Source organism: Phascolarctos cinereus, unplaced genomic scaffold (assembly GCF_003287225.1).
Source record: "Phascolarctos cinereus isolate Bilbo 61053 unplaced genomic scaffold, phaCin_HiC Scaffold_3;HRSCAF=262, whole genome shotgun sequence".
NCBI lineage: Eukaryota > Metazoa > Chordata > Mammalia > Diprotodontia > Phascolarctidae > Phascolarctos > Phascolarctos cinereus.
The window spans coordinates 157825465-157844657 of NW_027555736.1; the positions used below are offsets into that span (position 1 = coordinate 157825465).

Sequence of the window (19193 nt, forward strand, 5' to 3'; positions counted from 1 at the left end):
AATAAAGAGGCATGCTTGAAAAAAAAAAGTTTTATAAATTAATAGGAGGAAACTTCCCACTCTACTTCTAATTTAGAGTATTTTACATAAATAGCATCTCATTGTAGTATGACATTTTGCTTCGTGAAATATTAGCAGTTTTGAATAGGAAATGGCTAATTGTATAATTTGTGTGCCAGTTTTCTCCTATTTTATGTGAAATTTCAGTAATATCTTTAGTTGTAGTTTATTTGAAATTTTGAAACAAGTTAAAATACTTATCCTGAGAGTTAAATATAAATAGATTATATTCATTGAAATTTGTTTTGTTTTGTTTTTTTGGTCAGCTGCGATTTCATTGATGTAGGAAACATCCCTTACCTTGAAAATTGGCAAATGTTCTTCTATGTATAGTCTTGAAGAGTTGCCTTGGGCACTGAGAGGTTAAGAACTCTCCCTGGGTCATACAGCAAATATGTGTTAGAGCTGGAACTTGAACTCAGGTTTTCCTGAGGTTATCTGCTGCCAGAGGCTATCTGCTACCAGAGGCTATCTCCTATCAACGATGTTTTTCTGCTACATACTATATCAGCAACATATGGGTGCTTTTCTTCTTTCCTTGATCTTTTGGTAATATAGACCTAACAGTAGTATCTCTGGGCCAAAGGGTTCGTGACTTGTGGACAGAGTTCCAAATTGCTTTCTAGAATGGTTGGACCAGTTTGCAGCTTCATCAGCAGTACATTAATGTAGCTAATTTCCTGTAACCGCTCTAACATTTTTCATTTTCCTTTTTCCATTTGTTTCTTTTGCCAGTCTGATAGATATAAGGTAGAACCTCAAAGTTGTTTTAATTTGCATTTCTTTATTAGTGATTTAGATAATTTTTTCATATAGCTATTGACATTAGATTTCTTCTGTTGAAAACTGCCTATTTGTATTACTTGGACCATTTATCAGTTGGGGAATGGCTCATGTTACTTTAAATGTGAATAAATTCTTCATATGTCTTAGAAATGAAACTTTTATTAGAGAAACTTGTTCAAAGATTCCCCTCCCAGATAACTTTTCATTTTAATTTAATTTTGTTTGTACATACTTTTTAATGTTATGTAATCAAAATTGCCTATAATCTTCTCTGTCCTCTGGTCATAAACTTTTCTACCCACAGATTTGCAAAGTAATTTCTTCTTTGTTCCTCTAAATGGCTTATTACACACACACACACACACACACACACACACACACACACACACACACACACACACACACACACACCCCTTCCTTTTATATCTAAGTCTTATAGATATTTGGTGCTTCTCTTAGTATATGGTGTGAGGTCTTGGTCTAAACCTAATTTCTGTCTTGCTGCTTTATAGTTTTCCCAGACATTTTTGTCAAATAGTGAGTCGTTAATCCAGTAGCTGGTGTTTTGGGATTTATTAAACACTAGACTATATGATTAGTTTGCTTCTGTGTGCATACCCTTCATTCCTACTTTCTTCCATTATTGCTTAGAGATTCTTTTTTTTTTTAATCTTGACATTCTTTATATAAATGAAACTATACAAGAAAGAAAAGTTGCTGCTGAAAGAACAACTTGCAATTCTCTTTGGGAAGTACATCAAAGAAATTGACAGAGTTCATTTTACTGTGTGGAAATCATAATTGCCAGAGATTGCCAGAAACATTTCATTGGATGTTTGGTCATCTTGTATCTCACTACTCATGGTAATAAGTATATGCGAGAAGCCCAATATGAAATAAGTGTGACTTCTTTGCCAGCATCTATTTACATGTTATGTATACCATCAAAATGTAAGATCCTTGAAGACAGGAAATATTTTTTCATTTTGTCTTGGTATCCGAAAAGATTTGCTTCGTCCTGCATTTTAAGCTTATCTTTTCTCTGGCAAGAGGTAAATAATGTGTTTTCCCTTTGGTTCTCTGGACTAGTGCTTTATCAGGGCATTGACCAGTGTCCTTCTAAGCTGTCATTGGCATTTGTGGTTTGGGAAGTCTGGAAACTGCCACAGCTGCCTGTGATTCAGTCCCTGGAGGCCTGTTCCAGGTTCTCTGAGGCCTGGTCTTTATCTGCGTGCCCATGCTGAACTGTGCTTCTCTCCTAGCCTGGTACAATAGACCTTTCTAATCAACCATCCAAGTTGTCTTGGGCTGAAAATTTGTTTCCCCCTGTCTTTTGGTGGATTCTGCTGCTCTAGAATTTGTTTAGAGCCATTTTTTACAGATATTTGGAGGGGTTTGGGGGAGAGCTCAAAGCAAGTCACTGCTTGTACTCTGCCATCTTGGCCTAAAAGGTGCCTTGGCGATTCTTGACCTTTTATTCCTCCAGATGAATTGTATCACTATTTTTTCTAGCTTGGTAAAGCAATCCTTTTATAGATTGATTAGTATCCACTGAATAAGTAAGTTAAAAGTAAATTAGGTAGTACTGTCATTTTATTTGCTCAGCCTCTCCTTGCCAAGGCAAACCCCTCAACCTGCATGAGCAATCAGATTCCATTCCTCTCTCCAACAAATTTCTCTGTCTGTCATCCCCATTCTTTCACTTATCTTCCATCTCTCCCTGTCTACTGGCTTCTTCCCTGCTTAGCCTACACACACGCTCATGTCTCTCCCATCCTCAAAAACCCCTTCACTTGATCCTTCTATTCCTGTTATCATCCCATATCTCTTCTGCCCTTTGTGGCTAAACTCCTTGAGGAGGCTGTCTACAACAGACACTTCCACTTCTCCCCTTACTCTCCTAAAGTCTAGCTTCTGACCTCATTCTACCCAAACTGCTCTTCCAAAGTTTCCAGTGATCTCCTAATTGCCAAATCCAGTGGCCTTTTCTCAATCTTCATTCTTCTTGAGCTCTCTACTGTCTTTGACACTGTCAATCATTCTCTTTCTAGGTTTTTGGGATACCACTCTATTCTTTTTCTCCTCCTATTTATCTGACCATTTCTCAGTCTCCTTTTGTTTGGGCTTCCTTTAGAATTTAAGTTTCTTAATGACAAGGACTGTTGTTGCCTTTTTGTTCTTAGGCTTTTTTCTGTGTTTGGAACATAATAAGTGCTTAATGAATGTTTATTGATTGCTTATGGTTTTTGATTTGGAGATGAATCTTAAAACCTTTGGGATTTTTTCCTGAATTTGGGGTCTGAATGTCGAAAGTTTTAAAACAATCTTGAATGGACCTGAGGTTTTTTTTTTTAATACTAAACCAAAGAAATTTACCTTCTGTTTTTTTGTTTTGTTTTGTTTTTGCTAGGCAATGGGATTAAATGACTTGCCCAGGGTCACACAGCTAGTAAGTGTCAAGTGTCTGAGGCTGGCTTTGAACTCAGGTCCTCCTGGCTCCAGGGCCAGTGCTCTATCCACTGTGCCACCTAGCTGTCCATACCTTCTCTTTTAAAGAAAAACGTCATCAAGAACTTCTGTTGGTTTTGAAAATTTGTAGTTGGTTCAAAATGTTCTCTGAGTTCTAAGCTAGCCAATATATTTTTGGTTGAAGAGACCTGAGCAAGTAGTGATACATACGATTTAGAAGTCTTCTTGTCAATAAAGTGTTCATATCATATATAGTCCATACTTCCCAATGAATCAGATTAAATATGTAGAAGGGGTCCAAATGTTCTGTTGTTCCTATCTCCATTGTTTTTTGAAAATATACGATGTTGGTACATACCCTTTGATCTAGCACTGGCACTACTAGGTCCATATCCTAAAGAGATTTTTAAAAAAGAAAAAAGGACCTATTTATACAAAAATACTTATAGCAGCTCTTTTTGTGGTGAGAAAGAATTGGACATCAAGGAAATCAAGGGGATATTCATCAATTGGGGAATGGTGAACAAGTTGTGATATATGATTTAGTGGAATACTGTTGTATGTAGTAAGAAATTATGAGCAGGATGATTTCAGAAAAACTTGGAAAGACTTACATGTACTGATACAAAGTGAAGTGAGCAGAACCAGGAGAACATTGTACACAATAATAGCAATAATGTATGATGATCAACTGTGAATGGCAGCTATTCTCAGTAATAAAATGATCCAAGACAATTCCAAAGGACTCAGGATGAAAAATGCTATCCACCCTTAGAGAAAGAACTAATGGAGTCTGAATGTAGATCAGAACATGCTATTTTTCATTTTATTTTTGTGTGTGTGGGGTTTGATGTCTTTATAACATGACTGATATGGAAATATGTTTTGCATGACTACACATATATCACCTATACCAAATTGCTTGACTTCTCCAGAGGGAGGAAAGAAGAGAATTTGGAACTCAAATTTAAAAAAAAATGTTAAAAATTGTCTTTACATGTAATTGGGAATAAAAAATAAGTTTATTTTTAAAAAATCTAGTTTTGAAAGAATATGACTGTTCACTTTTAGTCAGCGGCACATATTGATATAGAAAGATAAATGTCTATTTATCTTATCTAGAGAGACTACAAGTAAATAAACAGTGGAATGAAATAATTTAATCACAGATGATAAAAGCTTTGGTTCCATACAGTGGGATTTTCCTGTTGGAAATTAAAGTAAAAGAAACTTATTTAACCTGAAAATCAGGTTGATATGAAAAAAATCTGAAAGTATAAGTCTTCTTGAAGTATAAGTCTTACAAGTCTTCCCAGCATAAATATGCTTGGAAAAACTGCTCCCAAGTTCAGGTTATAAAAAAATCACGTGTAGTATTTCATTAAAATTTATTTTTTGGGGGGTAGTATAAATGGTTAAAATTTCATCTCTGAATTTTGAATGCTTATTTCTAGATGAATAAAATATTTCTAAGTTATACATTGTATGCACAAAATCCTAAATGGTTTTTAAGAATGTTATCTAAAATTGTACTTATTTTCTCTTTTAACACTTGAGCATTTTTAAAGATACTTCTTATTTGGCCAAATAAGCCCCCTTATTGGCCTCAGAAATGTTTTTCCATATTTATTACAAAAGATTTTATTAACTTGAGTTACTTGGCAGTGAATTCCTTTTTGTTTTAATTGTCTCAGCCTTTTGCTTGTGTTTGAGTGTTAAAAATAATTTGGGCTTGCATGAGATTTATGCAAAAAGAAAAATATTTTAGTGACCTGAAATAACATCTGTGTTGGATGGTACCAAATTGTTTTAGGTTGATTCAAGAGTAATCCATCAGACTATTTCCATAGTTGATCCAATTTTGAAGGTAGGATAATTGAAATAACCAAATCATGGTCCTGTTACTTTGGCTGTCTTAATGGTAAAATTGAATGAACAATTAGGACCTGAAATCCATTGCTCTTCGATTAGCTATTATGGTGCTTAGGAAAAAAAAAAAACAAATTGACCAGAGAATAATTTGGTCAAGACAGATAGGTAAGTTTCAATTCTGGAAAACATTTTGTTGGCACACAAAACCGACCCCAATACCACCAAACTAGAGCTTTAATTAGGCTAAGAGTATTTTTCTTTCTCTGATCAACGGTCAATGAATTCTGACTAGGCATTTCTTCTTGGCGTCTTGACCATAGTCTCACAGCTAGTGATCAATTCATTAGCCCTCTGTGTTTGCATTCTTATGTCAGAGACTTGTCAAAAGAGAAAAAGGTTCTGTGTAGGGTTATCTGCTTTATTAAAAGGGAAAGGATGCAATTATTTGATTGAAGAAATTACTTCAGGATCAGCGCCTTCTTGCATTGCTCCATTTGCATTTGGCCCTTGAAGAGAGAATTGTATTTTTTATCAGTATAGGGGATTTATGGCTGAGATAAGTTGTTACATACATCAGACCAGTGATAATCTAAAGTGACATTATTCTGCTCCACATTTATTTTTCTTCTAAGACAGTTGGTTTAGGGCTTATGTAGTATTATTTCTTTTCATTTATCCATCACATTTTGGTTCTTGAACATAATCAAAATTAAATAGATTAGTAAAGACAACTCAGAAAATTTAGGACTTAACAGCAATGGTAGAATTTCAAATACTATGAAAATATAACCATCTAGCTGCACTTTGGGACACTCTAGGGACTTTAATGGAGCAGAGCTAAGAGCTGAGTACAATAAACTCAGTTATCTGACATCACTGGGGAATGGGTTGTTAAGATATTCTTGTTACTAGAAAAGTACTATAGGTATCATACATGTACTACCAGCCAACTATAATACAATAAAATAAACTTATTGTTTTATGGTCTTTTTTTTTACAGTACTTCCACATTACACTGATCAACATTATTATTGTACCATATGCCCAAAATATCATTTAATAGTTCTCTTTAATATAATGTTAGATTACAGTCAGCTGTATACTCCCTACCATGGGATATTAAACAATTTAAACCAAAAATCTGCTATGATATAGAACAAATAGAAAAATGAAAATATGTTTATAACCATTGGCTAATATTGTACTATCCTTGTCGTATTGCTCTGTAAAACTGACCTCAGTTCCTTGTTGTTTTCATCATTCCTGGTCATTTATACTAGAAACCCTAGCCTTACTGAGACTTAGAACTTTTAAAACATTGTAGACTTTCTAGAGAGGAAGTGGGATATAGTGGAAAGAACATGCTGATTTATTGTCAGACTTGGTTTTGAATAATGCCTTACTGATTAGTTGATTACTGATTACAGGCATTTACTGATTAGTTGTGTGACTGATTTCCTTATCTGTGAAATGGGATTCATAATATTTGTTCTGCTGCCCTCAGACTGTTGTAAGGAAAAAAACTTTCAAATGTTAAACATAAGTAGTAGTTGCTATATATAGAAAAAATATATATATATATATACACTAGCAAGTATATGTGTATATATATGTGTGTGTGTGTATATATGTAGTCTTATGTTAATAGTTTACTTTTCATGTATTTATATTTTACTTCTTCAATGAGATTGTAAATTCTTCTCGGGTGGGGATTATTGTATATCTTTTTTTATCTTCCATAATATTTTTCATCAGGCACTCAAATATTTGATAACTGATTTTTAAAACATGATCTCTTTGTTCTTAAATTGCCTTAAATTCCCAGTATATATCATCATACTGTCAGCCAGCCCTTAAAAGAATGAAAAAAATTTTTTTAGTAAAGCTACAAAACATATATACCAAGTCCAACATTTTTTTATAGCATAATAGCCATAATCTTTTACTTCTGCAAAGGAAAGAGGGAAGTATATCTTACACCTGTTCTTTAGGAATGAACTTGATAGTTATGATTTCACAATATTTAGTTTGAGGGGTTTTGGGGGTTATTATTCTTTCCATTTACATTGTGTAATCATTGTGCATGTTGTTTTCCTGATTCTGCTTACTTTGCTTTGCATCAATTCATATAAATATTCCCATTAGTCTTTCTATTCTTCACATTCATCATTTAATAAAAATACCATCATGCCATCATATTCATGCATGAGGAGAGAATTGAAAGTCAGTATGGTAGAAAATTTAGATTGACATTTTATTTTATATACATGAATAGAAGGTCACACCTCTTAAAAAAGGGGAGTCTATGAAAAGAGATAACATTCTCAACTGTGGATAAGGGGAAAGTTCATAACCAGATAAGATATAATCTAATTACAAGAGACAAAATAGATAATTTAATGATATGAAATTATGAACCGTTAGCATGAACGAAATCAACATAGCTAGAATAAGAAGAGAAACTATTGAAAAATTTAAGTACCATCTTTGCTGATGATTCTCAAACCTACCTATCCTGCCCAAAACTCTCTACTGACCTCCAGTCTTGCCTCTTCAACTGCCTTTCATACATCTCAAACTATAATAATATAAATGAAACTAACAATAAAAATAGCAGAATTTAGGTTAAATGCAAGGAACAGTGTAAGTTCTAGATGGCAGATGAAAAATACTGTTTCTCTTTCTAGACTGGTAGTAGATTACTATTGCAGAATGTTACATACTCTGTCAATCGTTGTCGCTATGATGAGTGTTTTGCTTAACTGTTTATTTCTGGTTTTGGAAGAGATGGATATGTGGGGAGCATGAGTTACTGGGAACAGATTGTGGTGTAAAAAAGACAAAATGCATCAATAAAACATTAAGATGAAAGCTCAAGATTGCTGTTTTTTGATTACTGCTGATACCACTTTTAAAATAATTAATAATTAATAAGAGCAATTATGTGGCTCAATGGATAGAGTACAAGGCCTGAAGTCAGGAAGACTTATCTTCACTAGTTCAAACCTGGCCTCAGACACTTACTAAAATGTATAACCCTGGGCAAGTCCTTAACTCTGTTTGCTTCAGTTTCATCATCTCTAAAATGAGCTGGAGAAGGAAATAGCAAACCACTCCAGTATCTTTGCCAAGAAAACCCCAAATGGAATCATAAGGAGTTGAATATGACTGAAAAACAACTGAACAACAACAGTGAAGCAAGGACGCAGGCAGCAACATCCACCCAGTCATCCCTGAATTCCAGGATTCCTGAACTCTGAGATATGTAGTAGCACAGTTGTCCATAGATTTACAGCTGGAAGAGAACTTAGAAGCCATCAGATGTAACCTCCTCATTTTACCAGATAAAGGAACCAAGTCAAAGAGAGGTCAAGTGACTTGCCTAGAGTCACAGAGATAGTAGTTGTCTGAGTGAAATTTGAAAACAGATCTTCTTGACTCCCTGCCCAGTGCTGAATTACCAATTATGTTGTTGCCAGATAAAACTCAGAACCACCTACCTAGGCTGAGGTGAGATTGTAGTGGCAGATACTTGAAGTAACATGAATCAGCAGAAGTCACAAATCTTACACAAGTCAATTTACAACATTAAGTAATGATGCAGTGTGGATAAAGCATTGTAGCAAGACTAATTAATTATAGTTAAGCTTTAAGATCTTCAAGTAGTACCTGGGACTTTCTAATTAGGTTTGAATTAGAAAACCCTCTTTGGACCATATGTGGGGCACAAGCAACGAAAGAAACAATTACATCAACACACAAGAAAGAGTATGATTCACAAAACAACAAAGGTCTGTTGAGAGTGATTTCTGTGTTTACTTTAGGTTTCCTGGACTGCAACAGGATAAGAAATGTTGCATAACATGAATTAACTGAACTATGAGTCATGATGGATAGAGAAGAGTGGGGAGCTGGACATGTGCATGAATCCTCTGAAAGAAAGGAGAGGGTAAAGAAAATAAACAAATTAGGTCAGATAGTTTCCTTAGCTTCCAGGTGGCACCTTTGGCCCAGAGCAGCTTGGTTATTATAGTGACAGGAGAGGGCCCAATGGCCTAGGGGTGGTTGATGGGAGAGTAAAGTATTATACAACTAGATATTTTGTGAGTGAGATTTCTGTCAGTGGGTTTTTAAAAAATTATTTGGGGCAAGTCTAATATTTGACTTTAAAAAAAGAAATAAAACCTGACAGGAACCATATTTCTTGGGTTTCTTTTCTTAACTCTCAACAATGTAACTGGTATGTAACATTTATAGATGACAGTCTATGTCTCTTAGAAAACATACAGGTCTAAGGAGTAGGTGTTAGAATGAAAAAGGTTGAAAAACATGGTTTTAGTGGCTTGAAAGGGTTTGTGTGTCTTATATGCCTACTTAATTACTATTCTTGTGACTTACGTACTACCAATAATTATTTCTTCTAAACAAACTCAGGATTGCTATAACAAAAGGACCTTAAACAATGATAGACACTTTAAACCTATGTGCAATGAACTTAGTAGTTTATTACCTTTGTTAGAATGCTGTTCTACTAATACTGTGAACTACTGTGTTTTATGAAGTAATAAAAATTTTCCAAGCTTTAAAATTGAGAATATAGACTAATTTTAAATAATATCAGAATTTAAATCCTTTGAAATATTATTTAGATGTTTTCCAGGGTTAAAAATTTTGTCATTTTCTAGGTCATTTAGAAAAAAAAGTGCCTAATATATTAATATTGTTCATTCCTGCTTTTTTTTGTAGCCAAAAAAAATGAACCCTCTTTTACATTTGTCTTTTCAGCTGTCATGTTTCTTTAGTTAGCATACCTCTTCCATGGCATTCATTATAAACTGTGAAAGAATCTTTCTGTTTAACTCTTTCCAGTGGAAATAATAGGCATTAAAAAGGCAGATCCCACCAGTTAACCTTCCTCTCAGACATTCTACAGCAGATGAAATATGAGCTACAAGTTTCTTTTAGTGCACTCTTATAAACTATGTATTGTTTTGATTTGGCTTATTGAGCGCATTATGATGGATTTCAAACTGGCTTTGGTCCAAAATTCTGCTATAATTTTCCAAGGAAAAAGCTGCATGTGATTTAGAGGACCCTGGCTCTACCTGACAAACTCAAGGGCTTAAATGGGTGGAAAGGGCATTCATTTTAAGAGTATGCAGAGAAGTAGACAGATGTATCCTTTTAGAGAAAGAAAATAATTCTCTTATACTTTATTGGATTCAGTAAGCTACTCAGTAGCCCTGTAGAGGGAGTAGTTCAAAATTGAGGGAATTTCACTCTCCAGATAGAGATTTGATTTAAAACAAAATAATTTAATTCACAAGGCAGATTTGATTTAATATTTTTCTTACAGAAAAAAATGTATTTTTTTAAACATAACCAAGGTGCGTACTTCAACATCGTTAGGGCCAAATCCTTTTAGAGAAACATTTCTGAAAGGCTTTAGTGTTCTTCAATAGGTGGGTTCTAACAGCAAGAACCTTAATAGAAGAAACATTTGTATCTATTTGTCAACAACAAAATGTTTTTCATGTATTTAACCACATAGTCTTTCTTCTAAGGCTTCCTCTCTATAGGTCTGTAGAACATCTCATAATACATAAATTGCTATATAATAACCTAAAGAAAAAAATGTTTTAGAGTCACAATAGTTATAGGAATTCTTTCCAAAAGCTTTTATGTCTACTTGAATTATTAAGGCAAAAGTTTACAAACATATATGTAACATGTATGTATAGTATCAGGTTCTGTGGAGTGCTTAGAGCTTGGTCAGAACTGCGAAGACACTAAGGTCATCCACTGCATCCTGGGCCGTCAACAGACTTCCTGACTTTTGTCCAGCCACTGGAATTTGATGACTTTGGAAGAGAGAATGAGGCTGATACAATTCTGATTCACTTAAATCCAATTCATACACAAGTCAGGACATCACCCATGATGTCATTGGTCCTCTTTGAAAGCAAAGGACAAGCAAGATATACGTATGTATGTGTATTTATATGTATTTATGTTGTTTTTTTTCTTTTGGTGCTACTTCCTGATTTGACAATACATGCCAATATTCCTGAAAGGGATACTGACTTAACCTATGGCTTTCTTTATACAGGGAACTCACAGTTAAGGAAATTGTATTAATTCACGTCAGCGCTTTCTGAACAAGTCATTGAGAATTACCTAGAGCACTAAAGGGCAAGTTGGTGGTGTAATGAATAGAGTGCTAGGCCTGAAGTCAAGAAGACATATCTTCTTGAGCTCAAATCTGGCCTCAGACATTTACTAGCTGTGTGACCCTGGGCAAGTAAGTCACTTAACCTCATTTGCCTCAGTGTCCTCATCTGTAAAATGAGCTGGAGAAGGAAATGGCAAACCACTCCAGTACCGTTGCCAAGAAAACCCCAAATGGGGTCACAGAGAGTTGGAAACAACTGAAAAATGACTGGACAACAACAGATCACTAAAAGGTCAAGTGATCAGAGACACACAGTGTATATCAGAGGCAAAATTTAAAAGTCAGGAGCCATGAAAATGCCACGATGATAAAAATTACAGGTATACTAAATAAATAGTTTATTGTATTGCATCTCCATATATTACTGTTAATAAGTACATTTCTGGGAGACATAAATCCAATTTGAAAACTGAAGATAGGCTTATTTTTGCTTAATGGAGTCTTCTGAACAGTATTGTAGTATGTATGCATTTGATAGATTACTGTAGTCTTCACTATCTATAAAATATGTTGAGGAACCCGTGTAAGTCAAACGTTATGCCATTTTATAAATGTTTTTTCAGAAATACTTTTGGGTGGCAGCTGGGTGGATAGAGCACCAGCCCTGGATTCTGGAGGACCTGAGTTCAAATGTGGCCTCAGACCAAGTACTTGACACTTACTAGCTGTGTGACTCTGGGCAAGTCACTTAACCTCAATTGCCTATCCAAAAAAAAAACCCAAAAAAAACCCCAAAAATACTTTTGGGAATATATGATCTAAAGGATTAAGTGTTATAATTTAAAGTTTTGATCCCTGTGTATAATATGGTAGATAGAGACTGGGGCCTGTGATTTCATTGTTATGGGTAACATCAGGATGAGTAAGCTCAGTTGCAAAGAACACTGAGAAATTAAGTGACTTGCCCAGGGTCATAGAGCCATATGTGACCAAGGCTGGATTTTAACCAAGTCTTTCTGGCTCTGAGCCTGGCCCACTATCTGCTCTGCCAAGTAAGATGTTTCTTATATGCTAAATTAAAATTGTGTTTTTTCCTCATGTTAGAAGGCATTCTTACAACAATGAAAGAGCCATTGCATATTGGGGGTTGGTGGAGTCATTGAGTAGTCAGTTACAGCCACAGGATTGTAAGTTTAAGTTTAGAGTTGAAAGGTATTTCAGAGGCCATCTAGTGCAACTCTTCTCATTTTAAAGATGGAGAAATTGTGGCCCAGAGGGGTGAAATCATTTACCTAAAACCACATAGGTAATGAGTATCAGAGGCAGGATTGGAACTCAGATCCTCTGAATGCAGAGCCAGTACTCTTTCCACTGTATCCCATGAATAATTGAATTCAATTCCACAAATTTGTTAAGAGCTTCCTATATTCAAGGCCCCACTCTTAAGGGCTGGGCACACAAAAGCAAAAATAAAAGAATCCTGTCCCTCAAAGAATTTACATTCTGGAGAGGGAGGGATGGAGAGCCTGCAACCTTGAGGCCATGTGTGGCCCTCTAGGTCCTCAAGTGCAACCCCATGACTGAATCCAAACTTCACAGAACAAATCCTTTTATTAAGGGAATGAGAAAAGCATTTATTTAGCACTTACTAAAGAGGCCTATACTAGGCTCTGGGGATACAGATACAAAGAACAAAACAGTCCTTACTCTCAAGAAGCTTGTAATCTAACAAAAGAAATAATGTTTAGTAAAATTCTAGATTGAGGAAGTTGGAGTAGGAAGGTTACTGAGAAGATGTAAATATTCTACACAATATTTTCAGTATTCAGTGTCAAAGTTGACTACAGCCCTCCTGAATATTTCTTTCTTTTTTTTTTTAAGGCAATTGGGGTTAAATGACTTGCCCAGGTCACATGGCTAGTAAGTGTCAAGTGTTTGGTCTGAGGTCACATTTGAACTCAGGTCCTCCTGACTTCAGGGTGGGTGCTCTATCCATTGCGCCACCTAGCTGCCCCTTTCTCGAGTATTTCACAATTTGGTAGTAGACATATATTTGGAAGCATAAAAGAGAGAGGTATTAAAGATTATATGTTCTGTGGAGAAAACAATGTTTCTCTAAAGATAAAACTGTTGATAACTATTTTCCACTCTTTGAGTATTATAAAGTTAAATCTTTCAGGTCTATTAGGATAGATCTAATAATATTCCAGTCATGGAATTTAGGAAAGACAACCTGAACAAAAAAAAATGGCATGTGTTGAAGGTAGGAAGAAGAGAAGCAGTATAGTAAAGATCCAGATGGAATTTAGATTCTAATTCTGGTTCAGCCACTAACCAGCTGTGTAATTCTTCTAACTAGTGTTTAGTTTCCTCACTGGAAAAATGAGGATATCAGAAAAAATGATCTCATAGGTTTTCATCTAGCTCTGAAATTTTATGATTCCATAATTTTGTGTTTCTGTGTTATAAATAGGTTTGCTTGGTTGGAACTGGGAGTTCATATTAGTAAGTGTAAGAATCAGAAGGTACCTCTGAGGTCATTCTGTATTTGATCAAAAACTATAGCATTCCCAGTGTCAGGGAAACCACCACCTCACAAAGCAGGACATTGTGCTTTTAGACACCTTCAATTGTTGCAAAGTTTTGTCTTCCTCAAATGGATCTATAGTTCATCAATTTGGAAATTCCCTCCAACAATCAAAACCTACCCATGCCTTCCCATCCTTGACAGCTGTTCTCTGTGGCCTCCCACAAGTTCACCCCACAGAGAATGCCTAGGAAGATGCACTCTCCCTGAGGTGAAGACTGTTTTCTGGAGGTTGACTGAGCAGAGAAGAGTAAGGCAGAACTATTACTTTCCTTGTTCTAGACCCCATGTCTTTTTTACTTCCACGTCCTACTGTTGGCTCATACTGATTTTGCCACTCATTAGAACTTCCAAATCTCTTTGACAGGAACTGTTGTCTAATCATCCTGTGAGTGTGAAATTGACTTTTTTCCCCCTTAACCCATGTGTGGATTTTTACAATTATCCATGTTAAATTCCTTCTTCTTACATCCAGGTTATTGTTCTTGCCCATCAGGATCATTTTGAAACTTGATTCTGTCAACCATTTTGTTAACTTTCCTTTACGACTTTGTGTCGTCTGTGGAGTTAACAAACATGCCTTTGACAATTTCGTACAAGGTATTGATAAAAATTTTGAACAGCACAGAGTTGTGGCCAGATCCCTAGGGTATGCCTCACAAGACTTTAACATTGCTCTATTAATGACTACATTCTGGGTCTTGTCATTCAATCAATCCTAAATACACCTAACTGTATAATTATTTTGTCTACAAGGGTAGTATGAGAGACTTTGTCAGTGCTTCACTGAAATCCAATTGTATGCACAATTTTCTCTAGCATTCCTTTGTTCTCCAAATGAAGTCACAAAATAAAATGAGGTTAGTCTGCATTACCAGTTCTTGATGCAGCTATGCTATTTTTTTTAGTAGTCTATGTGTCCGTCTTTAATTACTTTAACAATAACAACAAAAATAATCAAGGTCAATGGCCTATTTGCTGACTCTGCTTGCTTCACTTTTTTCAAAATGAAAATGTTTGTTCTTCTCTGTTCCTTATAGGAAACACTTCTGTTCTCCAGAGTCTTTTAAAGATCATTGAGAATGGCTCACTAATTTCATTTACCAGTTTTTCAGTGCCTCAATATGTACTTCCTCTAGGTCTGGTACCTTGAACTCATTGGGAGCAGTTAAATGCCATCTTAAATTACATCCACTCATCTATGTTTTCTACTCCATGATAATCATTTTTGTGTTTTCCCTCCCACTCCAAACATTGTTCTCTTTAAAAGAAAAGACCGAAACAAAATAAAAGTTTAACAGCACCTCATGCTCAGTGGTCATTCTTCTCTTTCTCCTCTGTTTAATAGTCTTGTAAACTTATGACACAGGTCTATTCCTCTCTGCTCTTTCAGAACCTTTCCCTTATTTTACACTAATGTCTTTTTTTTTTTTAAAAAGGAGGTTACTACTGATAGCCTGGAAAGTAGACATCCTAGTCCTCTTTGTCTTCTCTTAATAGTTGTAGGAAAACCAACTTGTATTTTTATTACAATTAAGTCATTGGACCAGGATAGAAATAAAAACATCACACCATACACATCATTGTAAAGTTTACGCCATTCACCTTGCTAGTAGTAGGATCCTCTTTGATTTCCCTTATTGTAAATCAATCAGTACTATCTTCATCATTATCATGATCCCATCCATTCCAAGCAGCAATTCTAGCCTTTTAAAAATCTTCTATTTGCCACAATATAGCTAGAAACAAACAAATACATGGAAAGAAAAACCCAAAACTCTTTATGACAAGGTCTGGGACAAGATATGACATGACTTTTAATTGGGTATATTTCATAATATTTGGCCATCAGATGTTTAAGTGTATATGGTGTGCCTGGAAAATACTATATATATGTATATATATATATGTATATATATGTATATATATGTATATATATATATGTATATATATGTATATATGTATATATATATATGTATATATATATGTATATATAATATACATATATATGTATAAACATCAACAAGAACTTTCAATTTTGGTGTGGTGACAAGCTTTGTAGGAGAAGGTGTTTAATTATGCATTTTAATGTTACAGCTGCTATGTTAGAATTGTTTTTTGAATTTTCTCAAGCCAAAATTCCAGGAAAGCAAAATAATTTTAATAGGAAAATCAATTAAGATTTTGTCATTGGTTTTCTCTTCAGGTTCTCTAGAATTGGGAAAGTACCAAAGTGAGGCATTTGTTGGAAAGTCCTATTCTTTCTTCAGACATTGTCTTGATCAATCTGTTTTCCTTAATGGAACAAAGTGTTACATGGAATGTTCTTCCTGCACAGTTGGGTTATTAAGCAGAACTAATTCTTGATGGAATGACAAGGCATAAGAAAAGCATCTCTAGGATTAGGCAGCAGCAGTATGAGGCAGTCACTTGGCAAACTGCTGAAGGGGAAGTAGTCCTAGCAAAGACAAAGCAACACATTTTTCTTTTCTCCATCTATTCATAAGAACCACACAAGTTGAACAACTTTGAACTATTAATGCCGGTTTACTTTGTGTGCAGTTTTTAGGGTTTTTTTTCTATACAATTTCCTGCACTCTCCCTACCACTTTTTTTTTTTTGGTCCAACAGAGGGATTCAGAAGAATTATTTGATGAAAGCATTAACATTAGTAGTCTGTGGCCACAAACTTGTGTGGATGATAGATTACATGAGAAGAAAATCCCAGCTGGGGAGATTTTTAAAAGTGAAGAGATCAAATTTTGAGTTCCAAATTCTCTTTCTCCTTCTTGTCCCTCCTCCTTCCTTGAGAAGGTAAGCAATTTGATATTAATTGTTCATGTGAAGTCATACAAAACAGATTTCTGTATTAGCCATGTTGCAAAAAGAAAACAGAATAAAACAATAAAAATAAAGAAAGTTTAAAAAGTAGGCTGTAGTCTACATTCAGAGTTCATCAGCTCTCTCTTTGGAGGTGGATAAGATTTTTCATCATGGGTTCTTTGGAATTGTCTTGGATCATTGCCTTGATCAGAGTAGCTAAGTCTTTCACGTTGATCATCCTTATAATATCACTATTACTGTGTTACAATGTTCTCCTGGTTCTTCTTATTTCACTTTGCATGAGTTCATGTAAGTTTTCCCAAGTTTTTCTGAAGCATCCTGCTCATCATTTCTTATAGCATAGTAGTATTCCATTGCAATCATAGATTGCAATTTGTTCGGCCATTCCCCAATTGATGGGCATCTCCTCAATTTCCAGTTCTTTGCCATAACAAAAACAGCTGCTGTAAATCTTTTTGTACAAATAGGTCCTTTCCCCTTTTCTTTCATTTCTTTGGGATATAGATATAGTAGTGCTATTGGTGGATCAAAGAGTAGTGCACAGTTTTATAGCCCTTTGGGCATAGTTCCAATTTGTTCTCCAGAATGGTTTGACTAATTAACAACTACCAGCAGTGCATCAGTGTTCCAATATTTCCATATCTACTCCAGCATTTGTCATTTTCCTTTTCTCTCATATTAACTAATCTGATACTTGTAATGTGGTATCTCAAAGTTGTTTTAATTTGCATTTCTCTTATCAATAGTGACTCAGAGCATTTTTTTCATGTGATTATTGATAGCTTTGATTTTTTTATTCTGAAAACTGCCTGTTCATATTCTTTATCCTGTTCTTATCCATTTATCGACTGGAGATTTGGCTCAGTTCCCTAGATATTTGAGAAATAAGTCTTTTATCAGAGAAATTTGCTGCAAATCCCTCCCCCTGCCCTCATTTCCTGTTTCCCTTCTAATTTTGGCTGCATTAATTTTATTTGTACAAAAGCTTTTAATTTCACGTAGGCATAATTATCTATATTACTTCCTATATTCCTCTGTCTCTTGTTTGGATACAAGCTTTTCTCTTATTCATAGATCTGACAGGTACATTTCCCCATGTTCCCCTAATTTATTTATGATATCATCCTTTATGTATAAATTATTCATTCATTTTGACCTTATCTTGGTATATGGTGTGAAATATTGATCTATGCCTATTTTCTGCCAAACTGCTCTCCAACTTTCCCAGAAATTTTTTTCAGATGGTGGGTTCTTTTGCCCCAAGCTTAGATCTTTGGGTTTATTAAACACCAGTTTCTATGGTCATTTACTACTGTGTATTGTATACTTAATCTATTCCATTCATCCACCACTCTATTTCATAGTCAGTACCAGATTGTTTAGATGATTACTACTTTGTAATACAGTTTGAAATCTGGAACTGCTAGCCCACCTTCCTTAACATTTTTTAAAAAATTATTTCATTGATATTCTTGACCTTTTCTTCTTTCAGATGGATGTTGCTGTTTTTTTTTTCTAGGTCTATAAGAATAATTCATTGGTAGGGTGATTGGCATGGTATTAAATAAGTAAATTAACTTAGCTAGCATTGTCATTTTTATCATATTGGCTCAGCCTACGCATGAACAATTAGTATTTCTCCAGTTGTTTAGATCTATATTTTTGTTCCTGTTTTATAAGCTGGTGATTGTTTTTCCATAATTTTTTCCCTTTGCTTTCATTTCTTTACCTAATTTTTCTTCTATGACTCTTATTTGATTTTAAAAATAATTTTTGAGCTCCTCCAGGAATTCTCATTGGGCTTGTGTCAATTCACATTTTTCTTTGAGGTTTCACTTGTAGCTGTTTTGACTTCATTTCTTCTGAGTTTGTATCTTGATTTTCCCTGTCACCACAATAGCTTTTTACATTCGGGTTCTCTTCTTGTTGTTTGCTTCTTTTCTCACCCTATTTCTTGATTTGGAATGTTATGTTAATGTTGAGCTCTGTTCCAGGTATGGTAGAGGGGAGGAACATGGTTTCAAGCTTCAGGCTGTTTTATACTGCTCTTTTTCAGAGCTATTTCTGTGGGTTTGGCAGTTTTGGGTGCTTCTAAGGTGGTGTGATCTGGGTTGAGGTATACATCCAGAACTGGAAACTAAAATGTTCCTCAAGGTCCCTGATCCCATGAGACTGAAAGTTATACTGTCTCTCAAGGCTTTCCCTTCCTCTTGACTGAAAGTACTCCTTTGTGTCTTTGAACTATGACCCAGAAGTGAGTATAGGCAATGGAGTTTCCAAACAGTGTCTAGTCCTCCATCCAGTGCTAAGATAAGGATACTCTGTAATCTGTAACCCTTACCATCTCTGGCTTGAGAGCCCCTGAAGCTGCTGCTTCTTCTGTCACCACCATCTAGTCCCGCC

General features: G+C 35.1%; 1 protein-coding gene across 1 annotated transcript in view; it reads left to right on the plus strand.

Annotated features, from left to right (window-relative positions):
* The window catches only part of PRTG (protogenin), a 134363-nt gene that overhangs the window by 18620 nt on the left and 96550 nt on the right, over nucleotides 1-19193 (plus strand). The window lies entirely within an intron of this gene.